The sequence below is a fragment of the Indicator indicator genome, chromosome 32, assembly GCF_027791375.1.
Source record: "Indicator indicator isolate 239-I01 chromosome 32, UM_Iind_1.1, whole genome shotgun sequence".
Lineage (NCBI taxonomy): Eukaryota > Metazoa > Chordata > Aves > Piciformes > Indicatoridae > Indicator > Indicator indicator.
In genome coordinates, this window is record NC_072041.1 from 4,016,641 (window position 1) to 4,035,978 (window position 19,338).

Sequence of the window (19,338 nt, forward strand, 5' to 3'; positions counted from 1 at the left end):
GCTCCTTCCTGATTACAAATACCTTCAGTCACCCAACCAGCTGACACAACGAAGGCAGACACCTTGCAATAACAAGAGTTGAGATATTACACAACTCTGGTGAAGAAACCCTGTGACATATGACAGACAGACCACAGACACTATTTTCTTGGCTAAAAACCAGTTAACTGTGCTGAATCTAGCCACACACAATATAAGCACAGGTCATGTTTTGTCTCATGTATCATTTTTAGAAGTAATTTTAGCTCTCCTATTTTCCCCCCATTAAACTAATCACAGTAACACTGCCAAGATGTCATTTAGTGTTGATCCATCCTTGCAGGTATTGTTTTTTGGGTTACTTGAGTAACTTATCCATTTCTTTGTGTGCTTCTATTGCTTAGGCCTCACACTTGTGAAGTCAGGCTGGGATCGAGCCTGTTCCTTTAAGTGATGACAACCAGGATTCCCCAGGTCTGTAACGCTGTTGTAATTAGCTGCTCCTAAGCTAGCAGGGCAAAAATCCAGGTGGGAATAAATCAAAAGCAACTAATTAGGACAAATCCAGATGTTTTCATGTGTATGGTACCAATAGTAAAAACAAGAGGGAAAATACAGCCCTCAGAGGGCTGGAGCACCTCTCCCATGAAGACAGGATGAAAGGATTTGGTCTGTTCAGCCTGCAGAAGAGGAGGCCCCACGGAGACCTTAGAGCAGCATTTCAGTATCTGAAGGGGACCTATAGGAAGGCTGGGGAGGGACTGTCTTAGGGCTTGGAATGATAGGATGAGGGGCAGTGGTTTGAAACTGGAGCAGGGGAGATTTAGGCTGGAAGTTCTGCACCACGAGAATGGTGAAATACTGGAACAGGTAGCTCTGGGATGTGGTTGAGGCCCCAAGCCTGAAGACATTCGAGATCAGAGTGGATATAACCCTGGGCAGCCTGCCCCAGTTGGAGGTGTCCCTGCTGCCTGCAGGGGCATTGGACAAGATAACCTTTGAGGGTCCCTTCCAATGTGATACAATCTGTGAATCTGTTAAATGATGCCCTAAAAAAAAAAAAAAAACATCACCCTAAACCACTATAGAAAAATCCTCTGATTTTTCTATAGTGATGCTTTTCACACCAGCACAACCATCTCTTCAAAATGCTTCATGAATCTTTCATACCCAAACACACACACAAGAGGCCCAACAAACACCTGACATTCAGCTCAGGCATGTAAGAACACCAAGCTGTGAGCAGCAGGCAACCCACTCCACATTCACATCTCCAAAGCAGGAAAGGGACTTTGAGTAGGTGAGATATGCAATTCTTCACTTCCAACTCACTGCTTCAAAATTCAGTCTGAAGCATTAGTGACCCAAATGCTGAAGAGCTGGCAGCAGCCCAAGCAGCAAATATGCATCTTGGGAGATCAGAATATTTTAAGGAGTCAAGGAGTCTAAATCCACTCCTAGCCTTCTGTGTGTAGGACACAAAGAAAAACTGAGAGTAACTCATCTGGACTTTGTGTAAACCCCAATCACTGTGAGCTGCTTCTCTTCAGAGTGACAATGAGAAGTGCAACCCTGCAAAACTCCAGACCTCTGTGAAATGGAGAAACTGTGATCTGAAGTTGAAACTAGAGAAAATAGTTAAGTATTAAAAAGGAGATGAGGGAGGATCAGCAAAGAAAAACCCTCTGCCAATTGCACACCCTTCAGAAAAGCAAGCATGCAAATATCCACATTCAAACAGACAAATAACTCACTAATCCTGTTAATTGACTGTCCAAAGCTCCTTATTAAGTTAAACATCAAAAGTAGGCCATGTTAAGAACTACTGTTCCTCCCAGTTCCCTTACCTCCCCCCTCTCCTTGGCCATCCTTTCCTCTGCAGAAAGACAAGCCCTGAACCTACCCATCTCTGGGTCAACACCACTGCCTGCAATGGCACACACAGGCCCAGCCACTGATGGATCTCTTTGCCCAATACCACCTTCCAGTCTTTCTCTTTTTTAGTAGCTTTAATTGCCACCTGAAACAAAATATTTCTACCAAAGCCCACTGAAAAAGGATGAAGAGGCAGCATTCAGATTTAATCCAGCAGCAGGCATTCTGCAGCAAGGCGATGGTGAAAGTGTTTCTATCACCTCAGTCATCTTGTCTGGAAAAATTATCAACCCTGAAGGGATGTTTGCTGTTCCAAGTTCCAACCATTTGCAAAGCAGCTTCCTGACTAACCCAAGTGACACAGAATAATGCTGCTGTTATGAATATGCTGTAACATTAACAGTCCTTCTGGATTCTGGATACTTCATGAGGAGCTATAAAACCATTTCCAAGTGGCATAGTATGAAAGTAAACAATTATCCAAGGCTTGGTGAATTCTGAAGCACAATGTACAATAAAAAAAGCAACATCAACATGTGAAAAGAGAAAGAGAGACAGTAATTTTTCCACATCAAGTAGAGATAGCTTGGCAGATATCACTTGTTTGTTAAATACAGAATCACTTCACAAAAGGAGAACAAATCTTTATGCTAAACATTTCTCCTGTGGTTGGGTACTGCTGGTTAAAACACATTACCACTGTGCTCTCTGTTCAAAGGAAGTTTCCAAGATGCTATCACAGTTTGCCAGTGTATGTTGCTACATGTCATTAATCAATCCTCTCCCTCCCTCCCATTACCATAAAAACAAGAATGCCAAGCTTTGCAGTGCTGCTTGTTTCACCAGGCAGCACTTTTTCTTAAAGACATTTTCATCTTCAACAGCAACACCAGGAGTAACTGAAACAAGGTAAAATTGCTTAAAAGAATGGGAGAAACTCTCATGGAACATAGAATCATACAATCATAGAATGTTTTGGGTTAGAAGGGACCTCCAAAGAACATCCAGTCCAACTCCCCTGCACTCAGCAGGGATATCTTCCACTAGAGCAAGTTGCCCAGAGCCTTTGTCCAGCCTGACCTTGAATATCTCCAGGGATGGGACCTCAACCACCTCCCTGGGCAACCTGTGCAGTGTTCCACCACCCTCATGGTGCAGAACTTCTTCCTAACATCCAATCTAAATCTGCTCTTCTCTAATTTCAAACCATTGTCCCTTGTCCTACCCCTGCAGGCCTTGGCAAACAGTCCCCCTGCAGCCTGCTTGTAGTCCCCTTCAGGTCCTAGCAGGCTCCTATTACGTCTGCCTGGAGCCTTCTCTTCTCCAGGCTGAACACCCCCAGCTCCCTCAGCCTGTCCTCGTGGCAGAGGTGTTTCAGGCCCCTGATCATAAAAACCAAAACCAACTGCCATGTAACCCTGAAATAATTGGCTCCATCCTTTCGACATGAAATGCAGCTCCTTCCAAGATGAAAGGCAGCAGGCTGCCCGGTGCATTAGTGGATAATCTCCAAAAGGCTGACGTTAACTGCACCTTTGAAAAGTGACCTTCAGGAACACTCATCCTGTCACAAGGCTCTTCCACCCTTTGTGTTTGGAAACTGTCTCAATACCCAGCCTGTAGTTTTATTAGATTTAGGCATGATGTAGGGGTTTGTGTGTGTGTGCGTGTTTTGAGTGTTGTAGTTTGGTTTGGTTGTTTTGTTTTTAAAAAGCAATGCTGCGTTCTCCTTGTTCCTGCCAATTAACATTCATAGCTTCTGTCACAAGGAAAGTGAACCCAAGACTGCCAGGAGCATAGCAGCAACTGAAGGGATCACAGCAAAGTGTAGTCCTGTCACACTCTGGGCTGCATCAGAATGAGCACAGCCAGCAGGTCAAGAGAGGTGATTCTGCCAATTGACTCTGCCCTGGTGAGACCTCATCTGGAGTACTGTGTCCAGCTCTGGAGCCCTCAATACAGGAAGGTCTTGGACCTGATGGAGTAGGTCCAGAGGAGGGCCACAAAGATGATCAGGGAGCTGGAGCACCTCTGCTATGAGCACAGGCTGAAGGAGCTGGGGGTGTTCAGCCTGGAAAAGAGAATGCTCCAGGCAGATCTAAGATCTTCCAGCATCTGAAGGGGGCTACAAGAAGGCTACTGAGGGACTGTTCCCAAAGGCCTGCAGTGTCAGGACAAGGGCCAGTGGTTTGAAATTAAAGAGCAGATTTAGATAGCAACAAGTTCTGCATCACGAGGGTGGTAGAACACTGCAACAGATTGCCCAGGGAGGTGGTTCAGGCTCCATCCCTGGAGATATCAAAGGTCAGGCTGAACAAGACTCTGAGCAGCCTGACCTAGTGGAGGATGCTGCTGCTCACTGCAGGGGGGTTGGACTGGATGCTTTTGGAGGTCCTTTTTAACCCAACCCAACCCATTCTATGTACCCTGGCAATGGGTTAACTTTTCCCAGTAGGATTACACTACTTCTGTACAGACAGGGCAGGCAATTTTCCCCTGTGGAGAAGCTGTGAGTGAGACTACATCACATAAAAAAAAACCCAAAAAAAACAAATTAACTGCAAGGTTTTTGGGGTTATGTTGATCAGTAACAAGTCTGTTAGTCATTCTTTCTGCCACATGTGCTGTGCTCCTTGCAATAAATTCAAATAGAAAGTTCAACAAGTCCAGATAAGATTAAAAATTAAAAATCTCTCTGTGGCTTTCCAAATCTATCATAATTCTCCACACAGGCAGGGGTCAAAAAACAGTCAACTGGAAAAAAATAATTAACTATGAGCTGTAGCAGAGGAAGTAACAGGTCAGCTGAGCATACTGTGTCACCTGCATGGCATGGAAAAGCTCTACAGTCAAACCATCAAACTTACTGCCTTCCTCCTGAATGGTCTTGTGCTTCTTACCCAAGAGGAACAATCCAGCTAACAAGACTTGAACTGTGGAAAGGATAACAAAGCAGGTTGCTTCCTGAATGAGGATATTCTCCAGGTGCTGCAGTTATGGATGTGTGTATATTTTAATGCACTGTGAAAGAAGAGTTGTTTAACAGACTGAAAGAACCATGTTCAACAGTGTAGGAAAATACCAAGCTCCTTTTGGCCTTAGCCAGGGGCACAGAGCTCTGAAGAACATCTCTTTTCTGTACTGACATGCAGGTTTCTGAGAACATCTGTTTAAAATAGGTTAAATATGTGGGACAAGATGGAAGCATTATAAGATACAGCTGCTTTCCTGTGTCACACAGGTAAACAGGATGTTAGGGGCTGGAAGGGACCTCTGGAGATCATCAAGTCCAACACCCCTGTGAGAGCAGGACCATAGAATCTAGTGCAGGTTGCATAGATCCAGATGGGTCTTGAAAGTCTCCAGAGAAGGAGTCTCCACAACCTCTCTGGGCAGCCTGTTCCAGTGCTCTGTGACCCTCCCAGTGAAGAAGTTCCTCCTCATATTGAGGTGGAACCTCCTGTGCTGTATCCATTATCCCTTGTCCTATCATAGGGTGCAACTGAGCAGAGCCTGTCCCCTCCCTCTTGACCCCCCCACCCCCAGCCCTCAGATATTTATAAATCCCCTCTCAGTCCTCTCCAGTCTAAAAAGCCCCAGCTCTCTCAGCCTCTCCTCATAGGGCAGTGCTCCAGTCCCTTTTTTTGGTTGCTACGTTAGGAGAGTTCCTGTTCTACATTCAGTGCTCTGGCAACTAAACCAAAAAAAAAAACCCCAGTGACAAAAGCCACAAAGCCACAACTAACACAAATTATTTCTCCTTACAGTCAGTCACAGCAGACCTTGAGCAGGGTAACATCCCATAGTGTGAGAGCTCACGTAGGCACAAATTCCCACAGCATCCTTGAAAATTTCAATCTTCAAAGGTGTATTAAAAGAGGGGGAAAATATGTATGTGAATATCACAAGTGTGAATTTCAACAGCAAGTTCTTACAGTGGTTGTGTGGATTAACTTTGGTTATTTGTTTGTATTCAAAACCATGCAGGCCCTCTGAACTTGCATTTCCTTCCTCCAAAGAAAGCTGTTGCTAACCCAAACATCACCTGCTCCTTCCTCCCTTCAGAAAAGACACAAGAGACAAAGCAGTAAGACAGGTTTTCTATTACTCATGTTTCCCTAATCCATCAAACACATGTTCCTGCAAAGTGGTCTCATAATTGAAACCATTCTCATTGTCAAATGCCCCAACAAAGCTTTTTCTGTGGCTCACTAGCTGTTTTTTCACTGTGGTTTGGTTACTCACTAGGCTTAAAAAAAAAAAATTGCAATATGACCTCAGCCACCCAGGAGGACCCAGAGAGCAGGTGTAGAGCCAGAAGGCTTCAGAGAATTCCTCCAGAATGCTTCAAAGCTAACAGAGGAAGCCTCCTAACAAAAGGGCTTTTAACCTACTACAGGACTGAATTAACAGGCACCCATTGTAGCTGCTCAAAGATGCAGGTCCTTGCAACTTCTTTTTTTTCAGCACTTGCATCTTGGAGGCCATGCATCCCATGGCCAGCAGATGCCCTGGGGAGCAGGAAAGCAGAGCTGCCAGGAACCCAGCAGCCTTTAAGCAACAATGTCAACATTAATTATTACAGAGACAAAGCAAAATTATACAGAGGCAACAAAGCTTTGGCAGCATCTCACTTGCTTTCCTGCTGCCCTCTCAAAAACACTTCTAAGGAAATAAAATGGAAATCCCCACTACATACTGCAGATGAAGGTGACTTTGGGAAGTGGGGGAGAAAAGGAGTAAAAGCAGATGGATGATCTTAGCAAACTGGGACTCAACAGACCATCTCCTTCCCAGCTCTGTCCTCCCACCTGCTGACAGCCCTTCAGGAATGGTCAGGTAGAGCCAACTGGATCTGTGGGTGCCAGAGCCAACTGGGTGTCTGTGAGCTGTGTTTTGTCCCTGCACTGCACAGTGTGCAAAGACTTTAACTACAGACAGGAACCCAATTAAACAAACTACCTCTGCTCATCAGCCTTCCCATGGCCAGCAGAGTGTTACAGCTGCAATGAAGCTACAAAAGCTGAAGGCTAATTGTCAGAGTATTTGGGAAGCAAGTCACACGACAGGCACTGAAGTACAAAGAGATATTCCTGGAGAGAGAAGGGACAAGGAATATCCCAAAAATCAGTAGGGCAGAGACCTTCTTATTCCTAAGATAAGAAGTCTCTGCTAGTCAGGGGGGATTGGCATTTTGGTTTGGTTTTTTCCCTCATTTTGACATGACCTTTATGGAACAACAACCCACAACCGAACAGTACACCAAAGGCTTTTTATCTACAGCCTGCAGGATTCCATCCACATTTTCAGCTCTGAGATGCCAACCAAAGCAATGAAACAGAACGTGAAACCCCCTTGTAAAAACTTCTCATCTCTTTTCTACATAAGTTCACTTGAAAAGGTCAACCCCAAACTTCAGTAATTCAGAAAATCCAGAAAATCCTCATTAAAACAAACAAACAAACAAAAGAAGCCCTTAACACTGGTTTGGTGCAAACAAATCCATAAAGCCAGCTCCTCAGTGGTGACTCACACCCAGTTGGTACATGCTGTTTCATGGCTGGAGCAATGAACACTTCCATGATCCCAATTTCTAAATGCCAGCATGGCTTTTTGGAGTCATGACTCAAGACTGAATACACATGGGATGAGGACTGTAAAAAGTGATCAGATGAGATGGGGAAATGGCTGGGCAGTTTTCACTCAAACACCAGTCCCACTGAATTGTCTCCAGCACTATTAGTACTTCAGTGATATTAATATTCTCCATGGACAAATATTCAGGAGATGAGTGGGGCAAGCGGGGTCATTCGTAACAACCACAAAGAGCAGCTTACAACCTCTGCTTCTCTCTCTACAGTAGACAGACACCTAGTCAATGAGTATTTCTAGAAGCAGATGAATCACTGCACAGATTGTAGTGGGTTGCAAGGGACCCTCAAAACTCATCTTGTCCAACCCCCCCCCCACTCAGCAGGGACACCTCCAACTAGAGCAGGCTGCCCAGGGCCACATCAAGGCTGATCTTGAATGTCTCCAGGGATGAAGCCTCAACCACATCCTTGGGCAACCTGTTCCAGTACTTCCCCACCCTCATTATGCAGAACTTCCTCCTGATGTTCAACCTAAATCTCTCCTCCTCCAGTTTCAAATCACTGCCCCTTGACCTATCACTCCAAGCCCTTATAAACAGTCCCTCTCCAGCCATCCTGTAGGTCCCCTTCAGATACTGAAGGGCAGCTCTAAGGTCTCTCTGGAGCCTTCTCTTCTCCAGGCTGAACAGCTCCAATTCTTTCAGCCTGTCTTTCTAGCAGAGGTGCCCCAGCCCTCTGATCACCTTTGTGGCCTCCTCTGGACCCAGTCCAGCAGGTCCATGTCTCTCTTGTGCTGGGACTTGTACTGCAGGTGAGGTCTCACCAGAGCAGAGCAGAGTGGCAGAATCACTTCCCTCAACCTGCCAGCCACACTTATTTTGATTTCCACGGACATCTTGGACAGCTATGGGTTAAAACTCTCTGGTTATTCAATTCCAACACGACTTTATCTTTGTCCTTTTCATCCTGTAGCTGAAAATCATCTGAATCGTTTTTGAAAGGCTTACAAGTTTAAGCAATTTGTGTTTCTCTGAAACAAAACCATTACTCACCTTAAAAGAATATAAATAAGGGAAAGATAGGGAGGAGAGCTTTATACCCCCAGTGAGCAGACAAATTCTTTTCAGAAGTGTTTTGCTCACAACAAAAGAATGTTCTTCTAAAGGCAGGCAACAATAAAAATAAAAAAATCCCAAATCCATCACATTGAATGCCACAGAGTAAGAACATGAGCTGGGATAGCTAAATCAATACATCTTCCACACAGTGCTGAAGGTGGAAGGACTTTGTCCATGTCACTTCATCATAACAAGGTGAAAGCCCAGGGATACTTCCCATAGTTATTCTACACACTGGATCTGATTGAGCAGTGGGAATTCAGATAAATGCATTTTGCTAGGTGCTCTTTAAGCACCCAGAGTGTGCAAGGTTTATGGAACAGATTTTTAGCCACATCTGCAGAACAAAGCCAGGGTCCAAATTGAACTCCACTTACTTCTGATGTTCTGCCAGTTGCTAAGCCATTAGAAACTGCAACTGGACTACTCTAATTTCATGAAGGGAAACCTCCACAGAGAGTGTAGTCTGTGTGACACTGACATTGCAGAGAAGTCAGCCAAGCACTAGTGAAACACAACAAGCCAAGGTGAAGATCATTGCCTGGGCAAAACCCCCCAAACCCTTAGCACACAGACCACCAAGCATACATCTCTGATGAGGTCATGAGGCCAGCATGGCACAACCTCTCCTACACAGCCAACAAACATGTCTTCGGGGTCCTTAGAAATAAACAAGCATTTGGAAAGGCAAAATCCCTCTTAGAATCATAGAATCACAGAATGTTAGGGGTTGAAAGGGACCTCTAGAGATTATCTACACCAATACCCCTACCAAAGCAGAATGACCTAGGGCAGGCCAAACAGGAACACATCCAAGTGGGTTTGGAAAGTCTCCAGAGGAGTCTCCACAACCTCTTTGGGCAGCCTGCCCCAGGGCTCCAGCATCCTCGTAGTAAAGAAGTTTTTCCTCACGCTGAGGCAGAACTTCCTGGGTTCCAGTTTATACCCAGCTGTTCCTTGTCCTATTACTGGACACCACCAGAAAGAGACTGGCACCTCTATCTTGACACTCTTTCCCTTACCTTGTGCTGCTACAAATAGAAAAGAGAAATCCAGGTAATGCAGTCAGCACTGCACAGTTGCCTAAATTCACTCTTAGTACTCAAAGTCTAAAGGAAACTTCAGACGAGAGAAAGTAACAGATGGAAAAGTGATAGTGTAAGGCTGCAAGAATACGGAAAGGAGAGAGAAAAGAGTTTGTGTGTCTAGTTTAAAGAGGTTCAATTTGGGGGAGGTTTTATGGCTTGTTTTGGTTGGTTGGCTGATTTGTTGGGGAGGTGGCACTATTTATTTCTCTAGTTCCCTCTCACTGCAATTCAGGTAATGAAAGACTTGAGCTGTGGCAAATCCTTAGCCATCAAAAACAAAACAAACAAAACTAAAAGAGAAGGAAAAAAAAACATAATGAGGCTTACTGGAAAGCAAGCTAATCAAAGCTGAGAAGTAACAAAGGGCAACAGCAACATGTTCACTGTATCACATCTTCCAGGCTGGCCAAGAGCCCAGAGTTTTCATGACTTTTTTTTTTTTTTTGTTTTAATTCTCCTCTCCCCCCCCCATTTCACAACAGCATTAAGAAGCACTGGCCCAGGACCCCCAGCTTTACAAACTGTATTTGCAGGAGGTCAGCTTTTCAGGAGACAAAAAACCCAGCATGTGGAAAGCGTTAAGAGGCTTTCATGTTAGTAGAGGAGGTTCTTAAAACTACTACTGTTCAACTCAAAAATCTTGGAGCTTCACAGATCATTAGAGGTTTCTGAACCACAGAGAAGGGCAGAGTTAGCAAAATAAATCAAGAGTTCCTGTGGGATGTCCTAGTGCTTCACACAACATGAGGCACCAGGCACAAAGCAGGCTCAGAATTAAACAACAGGGAGGACTTCTCAAATTGCATGAGGAAAGAGCTGTTTTATAACCTGGAATGCAGTCTCCCTTTCTCTAAAGGTTAAAGTCTAGAGGCATGGTACAAAATAATTCAGTTTGTGTCAGGGGCATTGGGAGGAAGGGAAAAGGGAGCACAGAAAGCATTGGGGGAAGGGAAGGGGAGGAATCAGCTCAACTGTTCCACCCCACAAGAACAACCTATTTCACTATGGCAATTGAAATATTTACCAGCACCTTTCTTACTGCTATACAGGAGTTTGGTAGCATAAAAAGGAACACTTCTCCCTGCCAGTTTTCTACATACCAGCTGACCAGAGCCAGTCAGATTTCCCAACCATCAGTACTGTCAGTATCTCCTAACACTTTGGCTATTTCTTAAAGACTCCAAGCTCTTCAGGAAATGCTCTTTCATTTACAGCTCTCCAAAAAAGAAGGTTTCACATGAAGTTGGAACTAGATGATCTTCAAGGTCCCATCCAACCCAAACCATTCTATGAAACAGAAGTGGAATTGAAAGATTGAGAGAGTTCAATCAGAAGGAAACAAATTCATCAATAGCCTAAGATTTATAAATAAGGGATGTAAAAACCTAAAGGTTTTCTGTGGCACCTGCTTTGGTTTCTCAGTCACACTAACCTGTGCCTTCCTAACTGGGCTAAAATTAAGAAGTGAAGCAGATGCTGCAGCACAAACGTGGTTCTGCCTGGGGCAATAGTGGGGCCAGAGTCAGCAGAAGGAGGTCCTTTTATTCCAAGCAAAATGCACTAACAGCACAAATGGTGGATCCCTGTCTTGCAAGATAGCAGGAAAGGGAAACTCAAAGCGTAAGCACTTCACACAGCTCACAGGTTCATTATCTTTTTGTCTGAAAATCGTTCTACCTTCCTCCTACCCACTTGCAGAACAGGCCTCTTCCCTCACATGCTGCTGGGATAAAAGCAGCAGTTCTTTATCCAAAAGAACACCACCATCACCTCTACATGATCATTAGCATTTTTATGTCCTGAGAATTTGAATTCCATCATGCTCCTAAGCATTTTTCTTTCAGACACAAAATAGAAAGGGGAAACCAAACAAAATCAGACCTAGCAGATTTCAGCTTGTGATGCTTGATGCTTCTTCAAGTACAAAGCTTTTAGAGCTTGCCTTAGTTTCCCCTATGGCCCAGCACTTAAACAAAAGCCACTAATTCTTAACTTTCTGTTTTCAGTTCATTCCATAATCTGTGTAATTCCTGGGAGTTTTCTTTGGCAAGAACAAAGCAACAAACAAAAACTCCCAGTAATCAAGTACTGCTTCTTTCTGGAACAAAAATGACAAAGTAAGTGCATCTGTCTCCTGAAGTTGTTATTGTCTTGTTCTCACAGTACAGTTAGGGCAGCACAGTACAGGGTACTTAGGACTGACTAATGTATTTGGGGGCTGATTCCATGCCAAAGGAACACTGTAGATGCCATTCCTACAGTGCCATCTGGGGCAGGAAGCAATGGTTAAGGCCAATGATGTGTTGTGTAAGAAGAAAGTTCATTTCATGCTCAGGGTGGCAGGCAAGGCACATTAAAGGTGCAGTTTGCTCTCTGCCAACACAGGATTTCTGTTGGTTCTTTGTTTGTTTTTTTTCTTCCTCCTGGTGCAGAAATTTCTTCCCCTCAAATGGCTTCATCTGCTGAACCCCACCCAATCTGGACAACAATTTAAAGAGTGTGTTAAGGAACTGAAAACTGCTCTGCATTCCAGATCGGCCTGGCTCTTCTGTAATGTGGCTCTCTTAACAAGTCAAAGCTGTTGGCATCCACAACCTCCCTAGGCAATCTGTTCCAGTGTCTCCCCACCCTCACTGTAAAGAATTTCTCCCTAATATCCAATGTCAATCTGCCCTCCTCAAGCTTGTGAGCTGCCAACCAGCTAAAGCCTATCTTCAGTCGTTAACTGGATGGGAAACAACCAACCTGCAGGGTTTGGTGCATGACATCCCTGGAAAAGAATCTTGCTGAGGATATGCCACTCAACTGTGAAAATAAACTACACATTCTCTGATAGGTATCTATTTTATTCACCTGAGATTCACATGACCCTAGGATTGATGTCTGAGTATCTGACACAATCTGACACTTGCTACAGAAGAAAAAGGCCAATCTCTTATCTCACAGAGAAAGAAAAATACAGAATGAAAAAGGAATGCAGCTGTTGATGAACAACAAATGTTTTAACCAGGGACACACATACCCTTCAGCAGAGATGGAAAAAACAGAATTCACAATAGGAAAACAAACAAAACAAAATACCTTATGAAGGTGAATTATAAACAGAAGGTAGGGAAAGTGCAGTGCAACAGCACTATGAGGACTCACAGCAGCATTGTGTACTCTCAGTTGTTGAGGAAGACTCAGACAATACTCTATCAATTTCCCAAGCAGTCTTGGCTCAGCTCCTCAGCCACATACCTTCCACCACAAAGCAGAAGTTGTCCTTTTTGGCTCTCTGACAGAACTCAATGCAATTGCCTAATGGCTTACAACAATATTTTCCCCCCACCTACTTCTAAACCATCAGAGAAAAATAAACAATGAGTTTCAATCATGTAATGTAAAATAATAATAAAAAAACCCCAGCAGAGTGCAGAACTGATTTATTACCCAGGCTAAATGCAGGTCTGGAGTGCAGTTGGCACTGGAATACACCTTCTGGTTTTATGCTCTTCACCTACCATGGTTTCTCAGTATGAAGCTCAAATAAGCAGCCCAGGTTTTGAGCTGACAACACTGTACCTTTAGAATACAAAAGTAAAACAATACCATTGAGAATTTATTCATCACAGATTCATAAAATGGTTTGGATTGGAAGGGACCTTGAAGATCATCCAGTTCCAACCCCACTGCCCTGGGGTTTGACACCTTCTGCTAGAGCAGGCTGCTCAAAGCCCCATCCAATCTGGCCTTGAACACTTCCAGGGCCCCCTCATCCACAATCTCCCTGGACAACCTGTTCCAGCATCTCACCATCCTTACTGCAAAGTATCAGTTGTCTTAAGAGAAAGCTTAAGAGACATAAAATAAGTAAAACTAAAGCACATTAAGTACTTCCTACTTTGGTTTCACTTGCTTCAACTGCAGACAAGACTCACAGACATGCAAGAGGGTATTTTGGTCCTTGGAAGATGGAACCATAGTCATTAATTAGATGGCTACACACTAGTGGCACTGGGCCCTGTAAAAAGGGAGTTCTCAGAGCAAGGATTTCAGAGCTAACCAACAGACACCTTCAGGATGGGTGAAGTTCAAAGAAAAAACTCAAGAACCTAAAACAAAAGGAACGCCTCTGGTATACCAACCAGCTGCAACTCAGGCCCAGGCTTCTCCACTGTAGCATGCAGTTGGCAGCTCTCCTGCCAAGAGCTGAAATCAGTTTTAGGGATGAAGATGACACAGTGAATACCTGAGTTAAACCTTTATGTCTCTTCAAAGACCTTTCCAAAGCTTCTCTTTTATTAGCTAATAAAATGGTGACATTTGCAATGGGTTTAACAGTTAAACTTTTTAAAACAAGCCAAATCACAGCGACCACATGTACTGAACACCCTTTACAGATGATCTGGTCTTTGTCAACAGCTTTCAGCTCGATGCCACTTAAATTTAGGAATATCTCCATCTGAGCTCAGCTCCTGTGAGCTCAGCATTTCATTAAATTCGTTGGCTTACATATTCTGCTCCTGGTGAGAAGCGTGAACAGAATTACTGTTTGCCTCCTCAGTGCACTGCTTCACCTTAAAGCCAAACATATTAATTTAGTGTTCTCCCTCAATCAGCTAAGATTAGCCGCACTCAAAAAAAAAAAGGGCAAGAAAGAAAAAAGAAATAAGAAAAAAAAACCCGACATGTTCCCTACAGCAGAGTTTGTTATGCAAATGAACCAATGGTTTCACTTACACAGGAAAAGCAACTAACTGATGCCTCTGCCCATTTGTCAAAAGGGACTGAAGCCCAGCAGGAGATCTGCTCTGACTAAAGAAAAAAAAAAAAAAAAAAAGACCCAGGCTCTCATTTTTAAAATATGAAGCCTATAGCCCCTGTTTTAACAAGAACAAAACCCTCTGACTGTAATATCCATGCACTGGAAGCACTAGCAGCAGCAAGCAGAGATGAAATGAAAAGAAGCAGTGGCTGTTTATGTTGGCAGTCGCTTCAAACTCTAATGGAAAATTTCAGCTCTGGCTGCATGGAGGCTAGAACAAGTTATTAAGGAAAAAGGTTCAGCTTTCAAACAGAAAAGGCTTACATAGCTTGGCCCTTTCTGAACGTTCCTGCAGCAAAGAGAAGTCAGGAAATAATACTCCTTGTCTATGCAATCTATTAATATCCTATCATTAAGGGAATACAGCATCAAATAAAATACATTTCCTTTGGGAAAGGAGTAATGGCCATGCCACAGACACAAACTCTGCTACCGGCACAAAGAATTGACACTGCTAAATGCAAACATTAAAAAGCCAACGCAGGGCTAACGAATCACTTTATACTAACAGACCCAAATATATCCACCTCATTAGCCCCCTCTTTTGATCAAAGGAGAGCTGCTATTTGAACAATTATGTCGAGGGAGAATCTTTGCCTTTCCTAGGCTCCCGAGAATTTTGCACAAATATTAGTAATGCAGTTTGTTGACATGAGCAGTGTGCAGCCTGTCCTCTCAGAGGACAAACACCTTGCCAGCCTGCACATATGGTAAAAGCAGCGACCTTTCAGCCACTACACAGTTGCACTATATTTAAAAGCTGCTCAGGAAGCCAATATTGTATATTATGTAACACAAGATTAAGCATTAATGAGGCAAGAATGAAATTGTTTATCTAAACCTCAATCTAAAATTAAACAGAAGTTTATGGTGAAAGCTCACACTGCACTCATTTTGTCTCCTAACATTAACAGAGCACAGCTTATTTAGTTTCTGAGGTAAGTCCCAACAGCATTTCATTTGGAGAAAAAGATGTTTTTCTACCAGAAGAGAGACTTTTTCCTACAGATAAAACACAGCAGGCTGCAGATATTTTCATCTAAGGAAAGCAGCTGATATTCACAACTTGTGTTTACACTGTGTTTTTAAGCTAAATACAGGAACATCCACCCAGAAGCAAGACCTTCTCCTTGCACTGTCCTCTTCTGCCAAACAGCCAAACCAAAAATCACACACACCAAAGACACCCATGTGCTCAATAGGGAGGAGGTTCAACACAGAATTAGACCACAAAGATTCACTGTCCTCTTTTTAAACTTCTCACAGATCAAGCAGCTCTACAAGGCTCACTAAGGAGCTTCAGCTTGCCAGGAAAAAAGAAAAGCAGACAATTAGACCATGGTCACAATCAGTGTCCCATAAGCTGTCCTTGCGTGTCAGAGTCATTTGAGACCCTCACAACATTGATGGGTGTCACCCCCTGCTTTAAGAACAGGTAGAAGAGGTCAGAAGTACTTGACTCTATTCCATGCAAGACAGTGTTTCCAAAAATCCCAATTACCCTGCAGCACATACCATGGCCACGGAAGGATATCACATATATGGAAGGCTGGCAAAGGGACAGTCACAACCACATACATCCCTCCATTTCTAGCAGCTGAAGAACCAGCATAAGATGTTTGAGTTCCACTGGTCAGACAACAAATCTGACATAAAGCAGGCTGCAGGAACTCCAGATGGAGGAAAACAAATCTACTTCTTCTGGAACCACAGACTTAATTAGCTCAGCAAACTGAAACTGCACCTGAACTGACACTTACAGAAGTGTTTCTGAGAACCACGAGGGTACACTGAGTGGAACAGGTCCCAGTTCTACATCTGAGCAAGCTGACACCATGATTCAACATCCCTCCTGCTCTGACTGGACATCAGTGCCCTGCTCAAGCTCATGTTCATTCTATGCTTCTATTTACCTTCCACATGTCACAAACACAGAGCTGAGCTATTTACAAGAATACACTAAGTCAATCCCCAACCTTGTAGGCACTGAAGTGCATTTATCTCAGGCCTAGCACCATTCTGGCGCTTCTAAACCTCTCAAGTTCAAGTAGCTCACTGTAATCACCTAAAGAATTCAGAGAAGAATCTGAAATATTTGGAAAATCTCCTACAAAGTTTTAACAAATTATCCCCAAACAGGAGGAGTAAGTATCACATTTAAAGCCAAATCAGACAAAGGAATATTTTTGCCAGCCTTGTACCTTGTATTCTTAAAACACCTGAATTTAAATGAGTTATTTATGAAAGCTTGCTCTTGAAGAAGAAGAGGAGAAAGAGAAAGCTGCAAGATGTATTTAAGGCAGAGTGCAATGGAAGCTCAAGAAAGCCTCAGAAGTTTTACCGATGCTCATCTACATGGAGGTACTTTATCTCCAGAGTAGTACAAGGTTAACACTTAGTGATCCAGCCTTAAAAGTTAACTGGTTTTCCTTGATCCATTTCACAGATTGCATTGGGGTGGAAGGGACCCTCAAAGGTCATCCTATCCAACTCCCCTGCAGGCAGCAGGGATACCTTCAACTAGATCAGGCTGCCCAGGGCCACATCAAGTCAGAAGGCATGATGAGGTCAAAGCTGATTTCAATTCCCATATTTCTTGCTTAGAAAAGCTTGAAAAGTATGCTACAACTATATACATACTGGTGCCCACTGGGAACCCCTCGTGGACACCAACTTTGAAACAAACTGGAAATCTGAAATAAACTGGGAGAAGTGAAGACCTTTCAGCTTTGATATGTGGCAAGTATTTTTAGTTGATTTTTTTTTTTTTGCTGGTTATTCATTTAAAAGAAAAAAAAAAGGTTGAAAACTAGTTAAAAACCACACTGATAAACACTATCCTAAAAGATACTGTACATTAACTGCAGAGAGGAAAAAAAAGCAAAGGCACAACTCAAATAGGCCATTCCTTAACATGCCTGTGAAAACTTGGAACAGTATGGCCTAATTCTTCTCTCTCCCCACAGTCACTTTACACCTTCCAATATCATAAAAGAAATCCAATGTCATATTCACCTCTGTACTCTGACTGCCTCTACAGCAGTAGGTTTTATATTAAACAGGCCTAGACTCCCTGGTATTTTTGTATTTCTAATGTACTACTTATCTTCCACTATTGTAATGTTCCTACTGCAGGGCTTAAGCGATATTCGGAAGAGTTCTTCCCCAGTGAAAGCAGCACAACTCTAAATGAAAAGGCATTATACAAGAAGCATGGTAATAAGGAGATTTAACTTGCAGTGGGTTTTTGCAGAGAGGTAAAACCCCTGGCTCCCCTCCCCACTGGCTTCAGTGAGTGGTAAGGTAAACTCTAATAAATCAGAAGCGTGCAGGATGCGTTGACCTCCAGCCTGTTTGCCTTTAGGGCAAGTCGCTTTAAGAATGCCCCTGATTGATTTTCAAGTAGCTTTTGTAGAACTTGGGAGCTGCCCTAGTGCTTTTGCTTCCAATACAACCATTTTTAGAGTTTCACCTCATAATATAGTTGCTAAACAGGAAAATAAAGGCTTTTTTTCCTCTCTCCAGTATTCCTGCAATTGCTAGAGGGTTACTTCGCAATGCAAGAGAAAATGGCAGGCAAATATCTGACATTATTTTGGTGATGCAAAAATACAGACAGATTCATTCTACCAGCCCTATAATTTACATTGTTCATCATTCCACTTTAAAGAGGAAAAGCAAAACTGGATAGTCAAATATTTAATGCAGCCTTTATTCTGCGTGTCTTGCTAGGGCATAGCTGCTGCAAATTTTGTCTGAAAAAGATTGGGAATTAGGTTAAAAAAAAAAACAGAAGTGAGATTTGTGGGCAAAAATAGGAAACAGAGAATTAACAATCTGCTGCAGGTCAAAGGTTGTTTGTAGATCAGTTACCACCAGGGGCTAAAAACACCAGCTAAAAACCATCAACACACTGATTCCCCGTGGTTCAACCTTAGTATTTAGTCCTCTTTATACTAAAAATTCAGACCTAATGAAACAAAAGTGTAATAGCTAAAAAACCCAGTAGCTTCTGTTAAGTTTCGCACCAGTTCCAAACTCGCAAAACTTCTACAAAAAGCCTTAGGCCTGATCTCAAAATCTGAATGCAGAAGTCAAGTAGTACAAGCAGACCCCTGCCCTCAGCTCTCATTCTTCAGTTTTTCCTTTCTTCTGCATGTTCCTTTTCTCTATCAGAAAGAAATATTTTATCTTTAAACATGTATGTCATTGCTGCTGTAATTCAAACTTCAGAAGAGTGCTTTCGCCTCTCAGTAATTTTACCATCAACAAAATTAAATCCTGAAGTAAACCCCCATTTGTTCTACATACCTTGGTAGGAGATACTCCAAAGAGAAGAGGCACGGACTGCTGAAGCTATGTGCTGGATTGGTGAGATCTTGCACAAGAAGCACACTACTTCAGCCTTCATGTTCCCACATCTAACAGCCAAGTCTACCTGCACTTGATGGGTCATTAACTGTTCCCATCTCTCTCTATAGAACCAAGTGTTCATACAGGGCAACTGAGGCACTCGGGAATCACTTCACCCTCCCCTTCCTATTTGACTGCAGTGGTGTTACTCTTTACCAACAGAAGATCGTGATATCACAGCATCATCTCAGAAACACCTCACAAGAGAATGCAAACACCCTTCAGTAAGGTAAAGTATTTTTACAGTAATGCTCTTCGCTGCTAAACATCCAAATTCCCCACACAGAGAAGTCTAAACCAGTTATGCTTCAAGTATTTTCCAGATCACTAACAAACTGCTGGAAGATCGTCTATTTTCACTATCTCCCCTCTAGATTGAGAGTACATCCGAAAAACACTGTCCAAACCCACCCTCCCAGCAGTTAAATGACACCTGCAGAACAGAAACCGAAGCTTCTAGAGAA

The 19,338-nt window shown here is 43.1% G+C and overlaps 1 protein-coding gene across 1 annotated transcript in view; it reads right to left on the reverse strand.

Annotated features, from left to right (window-relative positions):
• Positions 1-19,338, reverse strand: part of RERE (arginine-glutamic acid dipeptide repeats) — a 169,814-nt gene that overhangs the window by 33,855 nt on the left and 116,621 nt on the right. The window lies entirely within an intron of this gene.